This window comes from Oncorhynchus kisutch, linkage group LG28, assembly GCF_002021735.2.
Source record: "Oncorhynchus kisutch isolate 150728-3 linkage group LG28, Okis_V2, whole genome shotgun sequence".
NCBI lineage: Eukaryota > Metazoa > Chordata > Actinopteri > Salmoniformes > Salmonidae > Oncorhynchus > Oncorhynchus kisutch.
In genome coordinates this window covers 40269530-40285737 of record NC_034201.2, presented here as the reverse complement: position 1 = coordinate 40285737, position 16208 = coordinate 40269530, and the positions used below count along the sequence as shown (strand labels likewise).

Here is a 16208-nt window from a genome sequence, read left to right as displayed (position 1 = left end):
TTGACTACAGTTGGTATTTTGTTATGGTGTGTAAGAAACCTGCAGTTGTTGCTTATTATACAAACATCCCATAGGCATTTCATAAAACCATTAGCTTGTATAACCTATTTATATGGGACATCTAAACTAACTCCCCTTAATGTTTGAATAAGTTATTTGAAATAAGATAGTATAATGACTTGCAATCAATTTGTAAAGGGAATATTTAATAAAAGGACTAATATTCAGAAAGCTCCGCCCACTCATCTGCTCATTGGTTGGGCTGGAATTCTATTACCTGTCAGACTTTCCTGTGTGGCTGTTAAATGTAGCCAATACGGGAAGCCTATTAGCTGTGTTTTTTTCCCCTCAAAAACCGTTTGTCGATTTATTTAATATTTGAAATGAGGGGAAACGGTTTTGTTTTTATTCAGTTTGAGTTAAAAATAAGAAGGTGAATCATACCTGAGCGACGCAAGGATTCGCAGATGCCTTCAACATCGATCACCCAGGTATGTGTGTTATTATGAAGTTTAGCAGGTGTGTTGGTTTCGCTGTATTCTCTACCAACCTGTTACAGTTTCGGTCCTGGTCAGGAAATTCTTTGCAGGTTAGCGTTTTTCGTCATGAATCTTGTTCTGGAGGCTGCTCTGCAGAGTGGTCACTAGTTGGCACAGCCACAAAGTCATAGAATCAGATTTTTAACCTAACCATACAGTTTGACTATAGCTCCCAAAAATTACACTTGTATCATCAGTTGTGAAATGCTTTCGGAATATTTCCCAAACTGTATATACATAAATATAATGTAGCGTTTTAGTTATAGTGATGTTTTATTAAATCGTGAAATTACAGAACTACACTGTGTAATTGTAACCATCCAAGTAAAACTTTTCGTTTTGTAGCTAGGCAGATGGCTTACAGTATTTTCAGATCTGCTAATGTGGCTTTTTAATAAGACTGAGATCATAGCCTGATTGATAGCACTAAGGCATTTGAGATCGATAATTCATTGTGCAAAGGAAGCATATTTGTAATAGTCTGGTTGACACCAGCTCTCGAGTAGTCACGTGGTTCGCGTCAGCCAGGCTATTTGTAAATCATCCCAAAACAATATATTATTGATCACTTTCACTATACCATTTACTTATTTGGGGTTCAAAGCGAAGCTGTTATTGGTAGACTTTTTTTCCCCCCTTGACATGGTTAAATAACTGAAGCATAGATTGGGAACTTTTGTTTCTAATTTGACACACAAACTAGAGGCCATGAGTAAATTCCAGACACGAAACTACCTTGAACTTTTTTCATACTGGACACAGACATAAAATGGTATCCCCGGTAACAGAGTGAGCCTGTCCGGTGGCTTACACAGCCTACCCACCCGTGAGCAAGTGTGGTCTCTGACAGGGGTAGGATTAGGGCCACGAGCTGGAGAGCTTGGTGGGGTAGAAGCCTCACCTTCAGTTGGCTCATTTCTCAATTCTGCGCCCCTTGCCCGTAGGCCTGGACTATGATCCAGCTCACCTAGGTGAGTGTATGGCGTGTTCTGGTTTGTTGTCTGCTCTGCTATGTGCAGATCCACCTGACTACGATGATAGAGGGAGCCACCAACATACACCAGGTAAGAACATGGTGCAATTCTCTGTAGGCATGTTCCCAGCCTCCCAAGTCCTGTGTGGTCTCCCGGCAGAGGTTTCATCCTTATCGTTTCACCTCCAGCTCTGGTAGGTCTCGAGCAGTCCGGTCGTAGAAGCACTTAGCGAGTTGCTTTCTGTGGCGCCAACCATGACGCAGGGCTCAAGTAGCTTGTTAGCTATGGGGATTGTAGTTTGGACAGCTGGGGTGCTGCTTTCAGACTGTGTTCCTCCACTGTAAGATGGCTTTCCAGGGGTCATCGCTGTCACGCAAGGCCTTGGGTAACAGGTTTTTATCAGGGGTCGTTGCTGTCATGCAAGGTTTTGCGTAAGAGGTTTTTTGCAATCTTGACAGCTGACTCTGCCTTGCCATTTTCCTTTGGGTGCCTTGGAGGCGAGGTCACATGGTCAAACTCCCATTCTGAGGCAAAATGCTTGAACTGTGCAGTGAATTGTGGGCCATTGTCCATGATGACCTTGTCAGACTGGCCTTGCCTTGCAAACTGCACCTTTCAGTGCTTTATGACCGTCTCTACCTACAAGTCAGGGAGCAGTTACATTTCCTTAAAGTCAGAGTAGTGATCAACAATGACAAGATATTCAGTCAGACAAAAGGACTAAGTCCATGCTGATGATTTTCCAGGCTCTTGTGGGCAGTTCATATGACATCATGGTTTCCTTTTGCTGTTTATGAGCGTACTTGTTGAATGTCGTACAGCTGCTGACAACGTCTTTAATTTCTGCATGCATGTTTGGCCAGTACAATGTTTCATGTGCCTGGCGATAACATGCGTCACCTCAAACGTGACTGGAGTGTATTCGAGCCTGGTTCCTCTCTAAGTTTCTTCCTAGGTTACGGCCTTTCTATGGAGTTTTTCCAAGCCACCGTGCTTCTGCATTGCTTGCTGTTTGGGATTTTAGGCTGGGTTTCTGTACAGCACTTTGTGACATCGGCTGATGTAAAAAGGGCATTAAAAATACATTTGATTGATCTCTGGACGTAGTGATTTGGGGATAATGACCATTTTGTTCCTGCTGTAGCAAACAGATAAGTAGCTTTTAAGTTGTGCTTTTGCCCTGCTCAGTGTGTCGCTGATGTACATCTCTGGTCCTGATGATCTTCATGCTGTAGTTTTGTAGAGTAAGGAGTATGCTTTGAAGCCTCTTGAACGCCTTGAGGAGAGGTTTACTGAATATGGCAATGAGTGGTTTGTAGTCAGTTTCAGCGTTGACCAGCTCTCGGCCATATAAGTAGTGATGTAACCACTGGCAGGAGAAGACGATGCTGAGGCACTTTCTCATCGGGCTAGCTTTCGTGCATGTCAGCATCCAAGTCCACTGGCTGGAGTCAGGCGTCGTAATGTCATAGTAGTGCAACACTACCATGGATGAAGCCAGAGATGTAATATCCTGCACCACGGCCTCTTGTTTGGGTAGCCAGTGCCATGGTGTGTCTTTGTCCAGCAACCGGCGCAGATGCTCATGGACTGCCAATAGGTGTGGCATGAACTTTGCAAGATAATTTGCGAAGCCGATGAGACGCTACACTCCTTTTGCATCGGACGAGTTTGGCATGTTGACGATTGCTCTGACTTTGTTTGGGTCCGGCTTCAGGCCTTTGGCCGAGAGAATGTGGAAGTCTTTCACCTTGAAGCTGCGCATTGGCCTGAAGAAGCTGCAGTTAACTGATTGGCAGCACTCCATCTGTACCAAGAGCTTCACATTGTGGTAGCGTTCTGCTTCTTCGTCTGTCATCACAGTCTATGATCAGAACATCATCAGCGATGCATTCAATGCCCTTGAGCCCAGCCAGTGACTCATGCTGCTTGCATTGGTATTCCTCAGGCGCCACTGAGACACCAAACGGGAGCTTAAGCCAACGTTTCTGACCCCAGGGGGTCCAGAAGGTAGTCACAAAGATGCTCTCTGCGTCCAGCTTGCATTGCAGAAATGCATCTCGTGCGTCCACCAAGGTGAAAGTCTTGGCATTGGGAAGCTTGTAGAGGACATCCTCCAGTGTTGGCATGATGTAGTGTGAGCGTTTCAGTGCTTGGTTCAGATGCTTTTGGGTCGATGCAGACCCTCCGCTTCTCTGGCTTTTTCACTATGACCATATTGCTGATCCGGTTAGTTGGCTCAGTCACAGATGTCATGTGGCCATTGGCCTCATACTTCTTTAGCTGGGCCTTCTTTAGCTGGGCTTTCATTGCAATGCGCACATTGTGAGAAGCACACTGGGCTGGAGTGACGCTCTCATCCAATTCAAAATGTACCAGCCCAGGTTCCTATTCATTGTCATTGAATACATCGTCATATTTGCTGAGTAGCTGCAGTACAGGTTGGATTCATTAACTTGTTTTTCAACCACTCCACAAATTTCTTGTCAACAAACTATAGTTTTGGCAAGTTGGTTAGGACATCTACTTTGCATGATACAAGTCATTTTTCAAACGCATGTTTACAGACATTTCACTTATAATCCACTTTCACAATTCCAGTGGGTCAGAAGTTTACATACACTAAGTTGACTGTGCCTTTAAACAGCTTGGAAAATTCCAGAAAATGATGTCATGGCTTTAGAAGCTTCTGATGGGCTAATTGACATAATTTGAGTCAATTGGAGGTGTACCTGTGCATGTATTTTAAGGCCTACCTTCATACTCAGTGCCTCTTTGCTTGATATCATGGGAAAATTAAAATAAATCAGCCAAGAAATTGTAGACCACCACAAGTCTGGTTCATCCTTGGGCGCAATTTCCAAACGCATGAAGCTACCACATTCATCTGTACAAACAATCGTATGCAAGTATAAACACCATGGGACCACACAGTCGTCATACAGCTCAGGAAGGAGACTCGTTCGGTCTCCTAGAGATGAATGTACTTTGGTGCGAAAAGTGCAAATGAATCCCAGAACAACAGCAAAGGACCTTGTGATGATGCTGGAGGGAACAGGTACAAAAGTATCTATATCCATAGTAAAAACGAGTCCTATATTGACAACCTGAAAGGCCACTTAGCAAGGAAGAAAACACTGCTCCAAACCAGCATAAAAATGCCAGACTGCGGTTTGCAACTGCACATGGGGACAAAGATCGTACTTTTTGGAGAAATGTCCTCTGGTCTGATGAAACAAAAATAGAACTGTTTGGTCATAATGATCATTGTTATGTTTGGAGGGAAAAGGGGGAGGCTTGCAAGCTGAATACCATCCCAACCGTGAAGCACTGGGGTGGCAGCATCATGTTGTGGGGGTGCTTTGCTGCAGGAGGGACTGGTGTGCTTCACAAAATAGATGGCATCATGAAGGGGGAAAATTGTGTGGATATATTGAAGCAACATCTCATGATATCAGTCAGGAAGTTAACCTCTTTGGGCTAGACTGGGCGCTAGCCACCCACCTCGACAACATCCGGTGAAATTTCAGAGCGTGAAATTCAAAGGAGGGGGGGGGGGCTTTTATGTACTCTGCCCCATCGTCTTGGAACGCCTTACAAAATACTTTTAAACTGGAAGAACTTGTCCCGATTGGTGTTTTTAAATCACTGAAGAAGGATTTTGAGGGTGATTCCCTGACCTGTCAATGTTTTTAATTCGCTGTTTTATACTCTTGTGAATTCAATGGTTTTTACTAGATGTAGTTTTTCATGTTTGTCTAATTTTTTGTAATGACTTGGTGCTGCATATCTTGGCCAGGGCGCTCTTGAAAAATTGATTTTAATCTCAATGAGCCCTTCCTGGTTAAATAAAAAAATACTGCAGTGCTCCTCCTCATGGACTGCACCAAATTTTCCAGTTCTTGCTGTGAGATGTTACCCCACTCTTCCACCAAGGCACCTGCAAGTTCCTGGCCCTCACCCTCCGATCCAACAGGTCCCAGACGTGCTCAATGGGATTGAGATCTGGGCTCTCTTGTGGCGCACCTGCCTGGAAAATGTTTTTAATGCTTTTGTGTGCTGGGTGATGTCCTCAGATAATCGCATTGTGTGCTTTTACCGTAGGCCTTTTTGAAATCTGACACAGCGGCTGGATTAACAAGAAGTTAAGCTTTATTCTGATTTATGACACTTGTATTTTCATGAATGTTAAACACTGTTTCCCATGCTTGTTCAATGAAACATGCACCTGTGGAACGGTCGTTAAGACACTTACAGTTTACAGACGGTAGGCAATTAAGGTCACAGTTATGAAAACTAGGACACTAAAGAGGCCTTTCTACTGACTCTGGAAAAACACCAAAAGAAAGATGCCCAAGGTCCCTGCTCATCTGCGTGAATGTGCCTTAGGCAGGCTGCAAGGAAGCATGAGGACTGCAGATGAGGCAAGGGCAATAAATGTCAATGTCCGTACTGTGAGATGCCTAAGACGGCGCTACAGGGAGACAGGACGGACAGCTGATCATCCTCGCAGTGGCAGACCACGTGTAACAACACCTGCACAGGATCGGCACATCTGAACATCACACCTGCGGGACAGGTACAGGATGGCAACAACAACTGCTCAAGTCACACCAGGGACGCACAATCCCTCCATCAGTGCTCAGGCTGTCCGCAATAGGCTGAGAGAGGATGGACTGAGGGCTTGTAGGCCTGTTGTAAGGCAGGTCCTCACCAGACATCACCGGCAACAACGTCGCTTATGGGCACAAACCCACCGTCGCTGGACCAGACAGGACTAGCAAAAAGTGCTCTTCACTGACAAGTTGCGATTTTTGTCTCACCAGGGGTGATGGTCTGATTCACGTTTATCGTCGAAGGAATGAGCGTTACACCGAGGCCTGTACTCTGGAGTGGGATCAATTTGGATGTGGAGGGTCCATCATGGTCTGGGGCGGTGTGTCTCAGCATCATCAAACTGAGCTTGTTGTCATTGCAGGCAATCTCAGTGCTGTATGTTACAGGGAAGACATCCTCCTCCCTCATGCCCTTCCTGCAGGCTCATCTTGACATGACCCTCCTGCATGACAATGCCACCAGCCATACTGCTCGTACTGTGATTTCCTGCAAAACAGGAATGTCAGTGTTCTGCCATGGCCAGCGAAGGGCCCGGATCTCAATCCCATTGAGCATGTTTGGGACCTGTTAGATCGGCGGGTGAGGGCTAGCCGCCCCCCCTACCAGAAATGTCCAGGAACTTGCAGGTGCCTTGGTGGAAGAGTGGGGTAACATCTCACAGCAATAACTGGTAAATCTGGGGCAGTTCATGAGGAGATGCACTGCAGTACTTAATGCAGCTGGTAGCCATACCAGATTCTGACTGTTACAGCCCATGTCTGTGGAACTTGTTCAGTTTATGTCTGTTGTTGAATCTTGTTATGTTCATACAAATATGTACACATGTTAAATTTGCTGAAAATAAACGCAGTTGACAGTGAGAGGATGTTTCTTTTTTTGCAGAGTTTATTTAGTCACTGTGGGGACGATGTCGTCAATGCACTTATTAATGAAGCTGACTACTGATGTGGTAAACTCCTTAATATTATTGGGTGAATCTCTGAACATATTCCAGTCAATGCTAGCAAAACAGTCCTGTAGCTTAGCATCCGCTTCATTGGACCACCTCCCTATTGATCACGTCACTAGTACTTCCTTTTGTTTAAGGTTTTGCTTGTAATTGTGAGATACGGTTTGCCAAATGGAGGGCAAAGAGCCTTGTATGCGTTTGCTTTTACTTTACAAACACAATCTTGAGTCTTGTTGCCTCTAGTTGCACAGGTGACATGCTGGTAAAAATAAACTGATTTCAGTTTCTATGCATTAAAACCACAGGCCATGAGAAACGCTACCACTGGATATGCATTTTCTCGTTTGCTTATGACCCTATACAGCTCGTTGAGTGCGAGAGAATAGGAGGAAGAAAGACCACTGATTTGAAAGTTAGATGTCAGTGTAAATGGAGGGCTGCAAAGAAATGGAACTTCACTGTGGACATGTGACACGAGGCTTGACCCTGCAGATCACATGGAGGGTCCTTTGGGTACAAAGGTGACTCCATGACTGATAATCTCACCTGGCAGGGTCTATGTTTACTCCATATCCATTTGTTCCACGAGACATAAGAACCCCTTTTTTTTTTCAATCACAAAAGGGATTTGACAACAAGCCAGCCTTAGTCTAGATGAGAGCCCGAGTCCTACTGCAAAGGGGAACTATGATTTAAAGATGAGGAAGGGGTGCAGGGATCTTCAATGAGACACTGACTCTCTTTTGAGAAGCACAGTGCTTCCTGAGAACTGTAGGTTGTGGTAGACTTTCTCCTGTCTCCCAAGTGTGTATGAAATGTCAGACATCCTGGTCTCCTGCAGCGGGCCTCTGTCAGTCCCAATCTCTCTCGGGGAGGTACACTTAACACTGCACTCTGGAGAAATTCCCCCATACTGCACCTTGTCTGAACCAATCAGCAAGAGCTGCTGTTAGGGTCATTCATATTCCTGCAGTGATGCGTCATGGAAGTGAGATGACTCGATATCATCCTCAACACACAAGACTATTTTGGACAGTTACATTGATCCCCTATCATCATTTTAGCAAGTTTATTACAAATCTACTGGCTGCTGGTAGAACACTCTTAACAACTGTCGTAATCAATCTTATCTTGGTTTTCTTCCTTATGCCAGTCAAGTAATGTGCAATGGCAGATGCCGTGAGTACATCAATATTGTGTTAACCATGTCATCAAAGACCCCGTCCACTATACATATACAGGTTTCACAAACAAGCAGCCTTCTACAGTCCACTCTGTTTCCAATAACTAATCTTCGCTTCTTCTAACTCTAAAGGAGAAAAATCACCAAACCGATTGTCGGTCTGCACAGTACAGGGCGGTTCGTTCGCTTGCTGTCGGCGCGATGTGTTAAAGGGACCACCCACCATTAGCGACCGATAGACGTCATTTTCGCCCTTTTTCTAAATGTAGAAACGGTTTGAACTCTGTTTGCTTTTAAAAGGTAGGAAGCATGAGTTTTTACTCACCAATGGAACAACACAGTGTGGTCAAATACTTTAACTTTAGTTGTATTCATGATCTGGTTACCTATATGTACAAACAGTTATGTTTTTAGGTAATTACATAGGTTAATAAATAGCTTCTAAACTACCCACAATGCACTATTTCTTGGATGGGCCCCAGCCATCAATTTGTTAGTCTCTGCTCTCTCTTTGCTTTGATCCGTGGTTGTGTTTTTAGTAGATTTGTGTTCGTTGCTCAAGCTAGTCTCCAGTAGTTGGGCTCTAGCTTGCCGACCATATTCGTGGTGGTTGGCTGGGCTAATTGCTACGCTACATGACCAAAAGTATGTGGACACCTGCTCATCAAACATCTTATGCACGCTGACATGGTCGCCAGGTGTACAATGTTTCCTCTGACACATTGGTGTGGCTGGCTTCCGGGTTAAGTGGGCATTGTGTCAAGAAGCAGTGCGGCTTGGTTGGGTCGTGTTTCGGAGGACGCATGGCTCTTGACCTTCGCCTCTTCAAATTCCATACGGGAGTTGCAGCGATGAGACAAGACTGTAACTACCAATTGGATACCACGAAATTGGGGTGTTAAATATATACGTAAAATATAACGCTGCTGGGTTTTCTCAAGCTCAACCGTTTTTCCTTGTGTCTATCAAGAATGGTCCACCACCCGAAGGACATCCAACCAACTTGACACAACTGTGGGAAGCATTGGAGTCAACATGGGCCAACATCCCTGTGGAACGCTTTCGACAGCTTGTAGAGTCCATGCCCCGAATAATTTAGACTGTTTTGAGGGCAAAAGGGGGGATGCAACTCAATATTAGGAAGGTGTTCTTAATGTTTTCTACACTAAGTGTATTATGCACATAGCTACCTCAATGACCTCACTCCTGCACATTGACTCCGTATTGGTACTTTGAGTATGTAGCCATGTTATTTTCTACTTGCTGTACATAGCTATGTTATTTTTACTCTCTTGTTATTCCTTGTCGCTATTTATATATTTTTCTAAATGGTTTATCTTTTAAATAGTTAACTCTGTTGGTAAAGTACCAGCTAACTATTAGTCTACACCTGTTTACCAACAACGTGACAAACTCAATTTAGATTTTATTTTCCCCCAATTTTTTGTTTTTACCTCTTATCTGTTCTCGCATTTTCATTTCAGGTTACACAGTTCAGGCGGTGTTGCATTGTGGTAATGCTGTGGGGTGAAGTTGAATCTCTTTATGGGTTCTGTTTCACAGCTTTCTCCCTCTCTTTGCCTGGGCTCTGTATGAAGGAACCCAGTCAAAGTTAGCCACGGTGGCAGACTGCACACAATGGAGATTACAAATCACTTGACTCTTCGGAACGATGGTTAAGATTTTTATTAAAGAAGCCATTATGTGGCTTGAAGGAGTCTAATTTCATCATATGATGGTTTTACAGTGGAGTTGGCGGCATACAATGGGAACAAATTGAGGATCAGGACTGTGGCTGGAGGTGGAGCTGTAATTAAGGGGACAACATTGTCATTTTTTCAGGCATCTGATTGTGATGGGGGGTGTGACTAAGCACTGCTTTATCGCTAATGAAGAAGTACTATTGAACAGTGGCCAACTGAGAGCAGAAGAATCCCTGCTTATATCCTCGTGACGGGTGGCCAACAATCGCAAGGAATTCTGCTTCTCATCAGGAAGCAGACTGACGATGTAAAAACAGCCTGTCAATATGTTGAGACCATGCATTGACGTCCATCCCATTATGTCATCAGTTGTCAGAGGAAAGAGGTCTGTTTCAGCCATTGAAAGGAGGGTCCGTTTGAGTTGTAGCTGGAAGATGTCACCTGGATGGACACCTGTTGGTGGGCAACCTGAGTGACTGGACACCTGTTGGTGGGCAACCTGAGTGACTGGACACCTGTTGGTGGGCAACCTGAGTGACTGGACACCTGTTGGTGGGCAACCTGAGTGACTGGACACCTGTTGGTGGGCAACCTGAGTGACTGGACACCTGTTGGTGGGCAACCTGAGTGACTGGACACCTGTTGGTGGGCAACCTGAGTGACTGGACACCTGTTGGTGGGCAACCTGAGTGACTGGACACCTGTTGGTGGGCAACCTGAGTGACTGGACACCTGTTGGTGGGCAACCTGAGTGACTGGACACCTGTTGGTGGGCAACCTGAGTGACTGGACACCTGTTGGTGGGCAACCTGAGTGACTGGACACCTGTTGGTGGGCAACCTGAGTGACTGGACACCTGTTGGTGGGCAACCTGAGTGACTGGACACCTGTTGGTGGGCAACCTGAGTGACTGGACACCTGTTGGTGGGCAACCTGAGTGACTGGACACCTGTTGGTGGGCAACCTGAGTGACTGGACACCTGTTGGTGGGCAACCTGAGTGACTGGACACCTGTTGGTGGGCAACCTGAGTGACTGGACACCTGTTGGTGGGCAACCTGAGTGACTGGACACCTGTTGGTGGGCAACCTGAGTGACTGGACACCTGTTGGTGGGCAACCTGAGTGACTGGACACCTGTTGGTGGGCAACCTGAGTGACTGGACACCTGTTGGTGGGCAACCTGAGTGACTGGACACCTGTTGGTGGGCAACCTGAGTGACTGGACACCTGTTGGTGGGCAACCTGAGTGACTGGACACCTGTTGGTGGGCAACCTGAGTGACTGGACACCTGTTGGTGGGCAACCTGAGTGACTGGACACCTGTTGGTGGGCAACCTGAGTGACTGGACACCTGTTGGTGGGCAACCTGAGTGACTGGACACCTGTTGGTGGGCAACCTGAGTGACTGGATTTTAAAAAAAAATTTTTTTTTATGAAGGCTAGTTAGGGTTACCCTGCGCCATTTTACCGTTGGGGTGTTGGGCTTTACGCTAGTATTTGTAGTCCCATCTCCCAGTGAAGATGTTAAATGGAGATATATGACATAATACAACCTGTACCAGTAGGGCCTATGTACCTGTCAGCTACAGGCTTATGTACCTGCTGTACCTGTCAGCTTTATCAAGCACATTCCTTTCCATGTGTGCAGTAATTGCCACTGCTAGTGCTCGTGGCTAACGAGGCCACTGCTAGTGCTCGTGGCTAACGAGGCCACTGCTAGTGCTCGTGGCTAACGAGGCCACTGCTAGTGCTCGTGGCTAACGAGGCCGTGATAAGGAGTGGGTTCCATGAATGCGATGATGCACATGCCATTGCAGCGTCAACAAAGAACACCATGTCTGACAGCCACCGGACCAGAGGTTGTCACAACTTTGATTTAGGTTTCTGTTGTCCTCTGGGTTTCTGTTGTCCACTGACTAGGGACACAGTTGAATTGAATCATCAAATCTCTCTTGAGGATTACGTACATGGTTGTGTTAGAGGTCTTGGTGTGTTAACAATGTAACCGTTGTGTTATTCCGTCCTTCAAAAGTACTTTTTTTTTTTTTTTTTTTTTTACATAGCTTTCCTTTACCACCTCCTGAGAGTGAAGGGGAGGTTGTCATCCTGGGCCTAAAATGGCTGTCTGAATACAGGTTATTGGAGGGAGCTAGACAATGACCTTGATCTCCTGGCAATAAGGGGAAAGAGTACTGTATTCAACTGAAATGTGTCTTCCCCATTGAACCTAATCCCTCTGAATCACAATAAGGTCACTTAGGGTGTGTTTACACATGCAGACCAATTCTGATAATTGATTCACTCATTGTTATTTTGACCAATCAGACCAGCTCTGAAAAAGATCTGATGTGTTTGGTCAAAAGACCAATTTTTGTGGGAGGGGGGGGGGGGGGGGGGCTGAATCGGGCTGCTTTTACTCTGTGTAAACACAGCCGAAGGCTCCCACCTCTGACAAAGGAAAATGTGAAAGCCCAAACGTGATGTACTATTGTGAAAGTGATTTAAGGCGAATGTGCCAGATTTGATCAAATTTGGGAGCTCTCTCCTCTTGTCAGAAATCTAGGCTACTCTTATTTTAACTTTCCTACTTTTGGTATTTTATTACTATGTCATGAAGGGAGAACTCCAATTACTAAATGCTTTCTGCCGTAAATCTTGGCTCACTTTGATTGCAGTATCTCTCTGTTAAAAGGCCTGCACATTGAATATGCTTCCAATTAACACCTGTATTGACCAATGTTTCGATCCACAAGGGTCTTCGTAAGGTCAAACTGTTTTAAAATGTGCAGTATACGTCATTATCCCAGCAATTAGGTTTTAAGGGTGTGTGTATGACCATCTGTATTACATGTAATCATTAAAACTAGGCCTGTAAGGGCTTTTGTCAATCCCGTAACTGTATCGAACCGCTTGTCTTTTCAGTTCGCTGCAGCTAGCGACTGGAACGAGCTGCAACAAACACTCAAACTGGACAGTTTTATCTCAATCTCTTCATTCAAAGACTCCATCATGGACACTCTGACTGACAGTTGTGGCTGCTTTGCATGATATGTTGTTATCTCTACTTTCTTGCCCTTTGTGCTGTTGTCTGTACCCAATCATGTTTGTACCATGTTTTGTGTTGCTACCATGCTATGTTGCCTTAGGTCTCTACGTGGTGTTGTGGTGTCTCTTGTCGTGATGTGTGTTTTGTCCTTTTATGTAATGTATTTTTAATCCCAGCCCCTCTCCCTGTAGGAGGTCTTTTGCCTTTTTGTAGGCAGTCATTGTAAATAACAATTTGTTCTTAAATGACTTGCCTAGTTAAATAAAGGTTCAATAAAATAAATACATGTAGTGTAATTAATTTGCCCTCCCACTTTGGCTTAATCGTGGAACGTATCATGCATATGCTTCTAATGGACAATAAGTATACCATTTTTAATGAGGAAAATATTGTATGTTGTGAGGGCCAGTTACATATTTGACATAGGACATATTTCCTCCACAGTTTATATACAATCTCTAATGTGATAATTTTCTGAGCTCTGACAGGGTTTCTGTCTCTAATAGGTTTGTGTGGTGGGGTAAGATGTTCTATCTAGGAGTATCCTATTCACTGACTACCCTGTAATAAATTCTCTGGGAAGTCAGGCATACTACGGCAGGCACAATGGCAGGGTCTGGACCATCGGTGGGGGGTGGCAGTTGTGTAAATGCTCAGAGACCGCTATAGAGATGACTCTCCCATACTTTCTGAATTGGACTGGTTCTGTAGAGGCTATGGCACAACATTGTCGTAGGAAGGAGTTTGGGAAGGACAGGAGTACTGTGAGGTCTTGAGAAAAAGACATGCCAGCAGAGCAACTTTTTTCAACCTACATCAGCCTCCTGTCACGAAGTGGTTCAATTGTTTGTTTGTCTTCCACAGCCTGCCGTTCTTTCTCTCCCCTCACACATTCCGTAGCCCGCTTCTGTCACTGCTGTTGTGTCACCTCTAGTTCATAAGGTTATGCTTAATGTTGACACTGTCATTATTTAATCCAGTGTATGAAATGGTGAATGATCTGCCCAGGGTTGTGAGTTTCACCGACCCAAGTGAAGACATCATTGTACTTTCTATGTTTCCCTCAAGATGGCCTAATTCTGTGTGGCTGGTTGACACAAGTCCGGTAGGACTAGCTGGAGATTAGCTAGGTTGTTACCCTAAATAAACACACTGAATATGGCCTGCCCCGCAGCTTCACGTTGTTTGTACTGAGTACAATGTCTAGGTTTATCCCCTTCGTAGTGTCATATTGCTAGTTTTCTGCCTCGGGCTCTTAATACAAAGTTAACTCTAATTTTCTGTACTGACTTGCCTAGTTAAATAATGACGGCCTAGGAACAGTGTGTTAACTGCCTTTTTCAGGGGCAGAACGACAGATTTTTACCTTTTCAGCTTGGGGATTTGATCTAGCAACCTTTCGGCTACTGGCCCAACGCTCTAACCACTAGGCTACAGCCCTGCTCTTGTTTCATCCATAAGCTCTGGGGGAGGAGGCTTCACAAGTTAATGTTTGACCAGCTTCAGCTTTAGGATGAGTCAGAATGCTTAACTGTGGTATTCTTTTGTAGTGCAGAATGTTCTAACTTGCTCTCTGTGTGCTAAAAAGGTAAAATATCAACTGGTACTGGGCACTCCTACCAGAGTGGACAGAAAGTGTCCCACAGTGTCAAGCTGATGTCCCCCGCCATGCTTGGTGGGCACATTCCAATATTAATTTGTGAGAATGTGGTGCTTATTAGAGCCTGTTAGCCTGTCACTATCACCCAGGGTCTTTTTGTGGCATTTCTCACTGACTGCTCTGCAGTAACTGAATATCTCCACCATCACAAAGCTCTTCCTCTCAATGTTGGTTTGCTTTGTCTTTAACAGTGACATTCTCTCTCACCTTGGGACCATGAGGAAAGTCCTGGAACTAAGGATGAGCAAATCTGCATCTCGAATTCTTTGTCTCTTAATGCGTGTCAGGATTTTCCCTTGTTGAGGCCAGTTGTTTGGCCCATTCTCGACCTAGGCACTAAAATGGAGGGCATGCTGAAAAGAATAGGTATCTGAAATGCACTTACCCGGTCTTGCAGTCAAATCTTCTTACTGATGTTTTTAACCCCTCCCTAATAAGCACCCTCTCGCTCTCTTTTCCCTAATTGAATGCCTGTCTATGATTGGGTGCAATGGAGATTAGTTGCCAGGTATAAAATGGTTTGTTACCATGTGAAGTAGACTAAGTCTGTCCTGAATGGTGCCACATACAGTATAGCTGCCATACAGTTCATTGGGAAAGTATTCAGACCCTTTCCCACATTTAGTTATGTTGCATTTGTTGCAATTGTTGACACATTTGAAAATGTATTAAAAATAAAGAACAGAAATATCTTATTTATGCACCGCAGTGCTTGATGCATCACTAGAGTCCCGGGTTCGATCCCGGGCGTGACCGGGAAACCCATGAGGCTGCGCACAATTGGCCCAGTGTCTTCCGGGTTAGGGGAGGGTTTGGCCGGCCAGGATGTCCTTGTCCCATTGCGTTCTAGTAACTCCTGTTATTTTATTTTACCTTTATTTAACCAGGCAAGTCAGTTAAGAACAAATTCTTATTTTCAATGACGGCCTAGGAACAGTGGGTTAACTGCCTGTTCAGGGGCAGAACGACAGATTTGTACCTTGTCAGCTCGGGGATTTGAACTTGCAACCTTCCGGTTACTAGCCCAACGCTCTAACCACTAGGCTACCCTGCCGCCCCTGTGGTGGGCCGGGTGCCAGTTGTACGGTTTTTCCTCCAGGTTAAGCCAGCAGTGTGTCAAGAAGCAGTGCGGCTTGGCAAGGTTGTGTTTTGGAGGATACCTGGCTCTCCCGAGTCTGTACGGGAGTTGCAGTCTTGTCCCATTGCTCAAAATTGAGCCCAGGTGCATCCTGTTTCCATTGATCATCCTTGATGTTTCTACAACTTGATTGGAGTCCACCTGTGATTTAAATTGATTGGACATGATTTGGAAGGCACACATGTCTATATAAGGTCTCACAGTTGACAGTGCATATCAGAGAAAAAACCAAGCCATGAGGTTGAAGGAATTGTCCATAGAGCTCCCGAGACAGGATTGTGTCGAGGCACAGATCTGGGGAAGGGTACCACAGTGGCCTCCGTCATTCTTAAATGGAAGAAGTTTGGAACCGGCAAGACTCTTCCTAGAGTTGGTCGCTCGCCTAAACTGAGCAATCG

General features: G+C 45.1%; 1 protein-coding gene across 3 annotated transcripts in view; it reads left to right on the top strand.

Annotated features, from left to right (window-relative positions):
- Window positions 1-303: 303 nt before the first annotated feature.
- The window catches only part of LOC109873188 (protein Shroom1-like), a 33881-nt gene continuing 17976 nt past the window's right edge, over window positions 304-16208 (top strand). For all 3 annotated transcript variants that reach the window (XM_020464774.2, XM_020464775.2, XM_020464773.2), the window contains exon 1: window positions 304-491. The gene's annotated coding sequence lies outside the window, so the exon portion shown is untranslated. The remainder of the gene's footprint in view (window positions 492-16208) is intronic.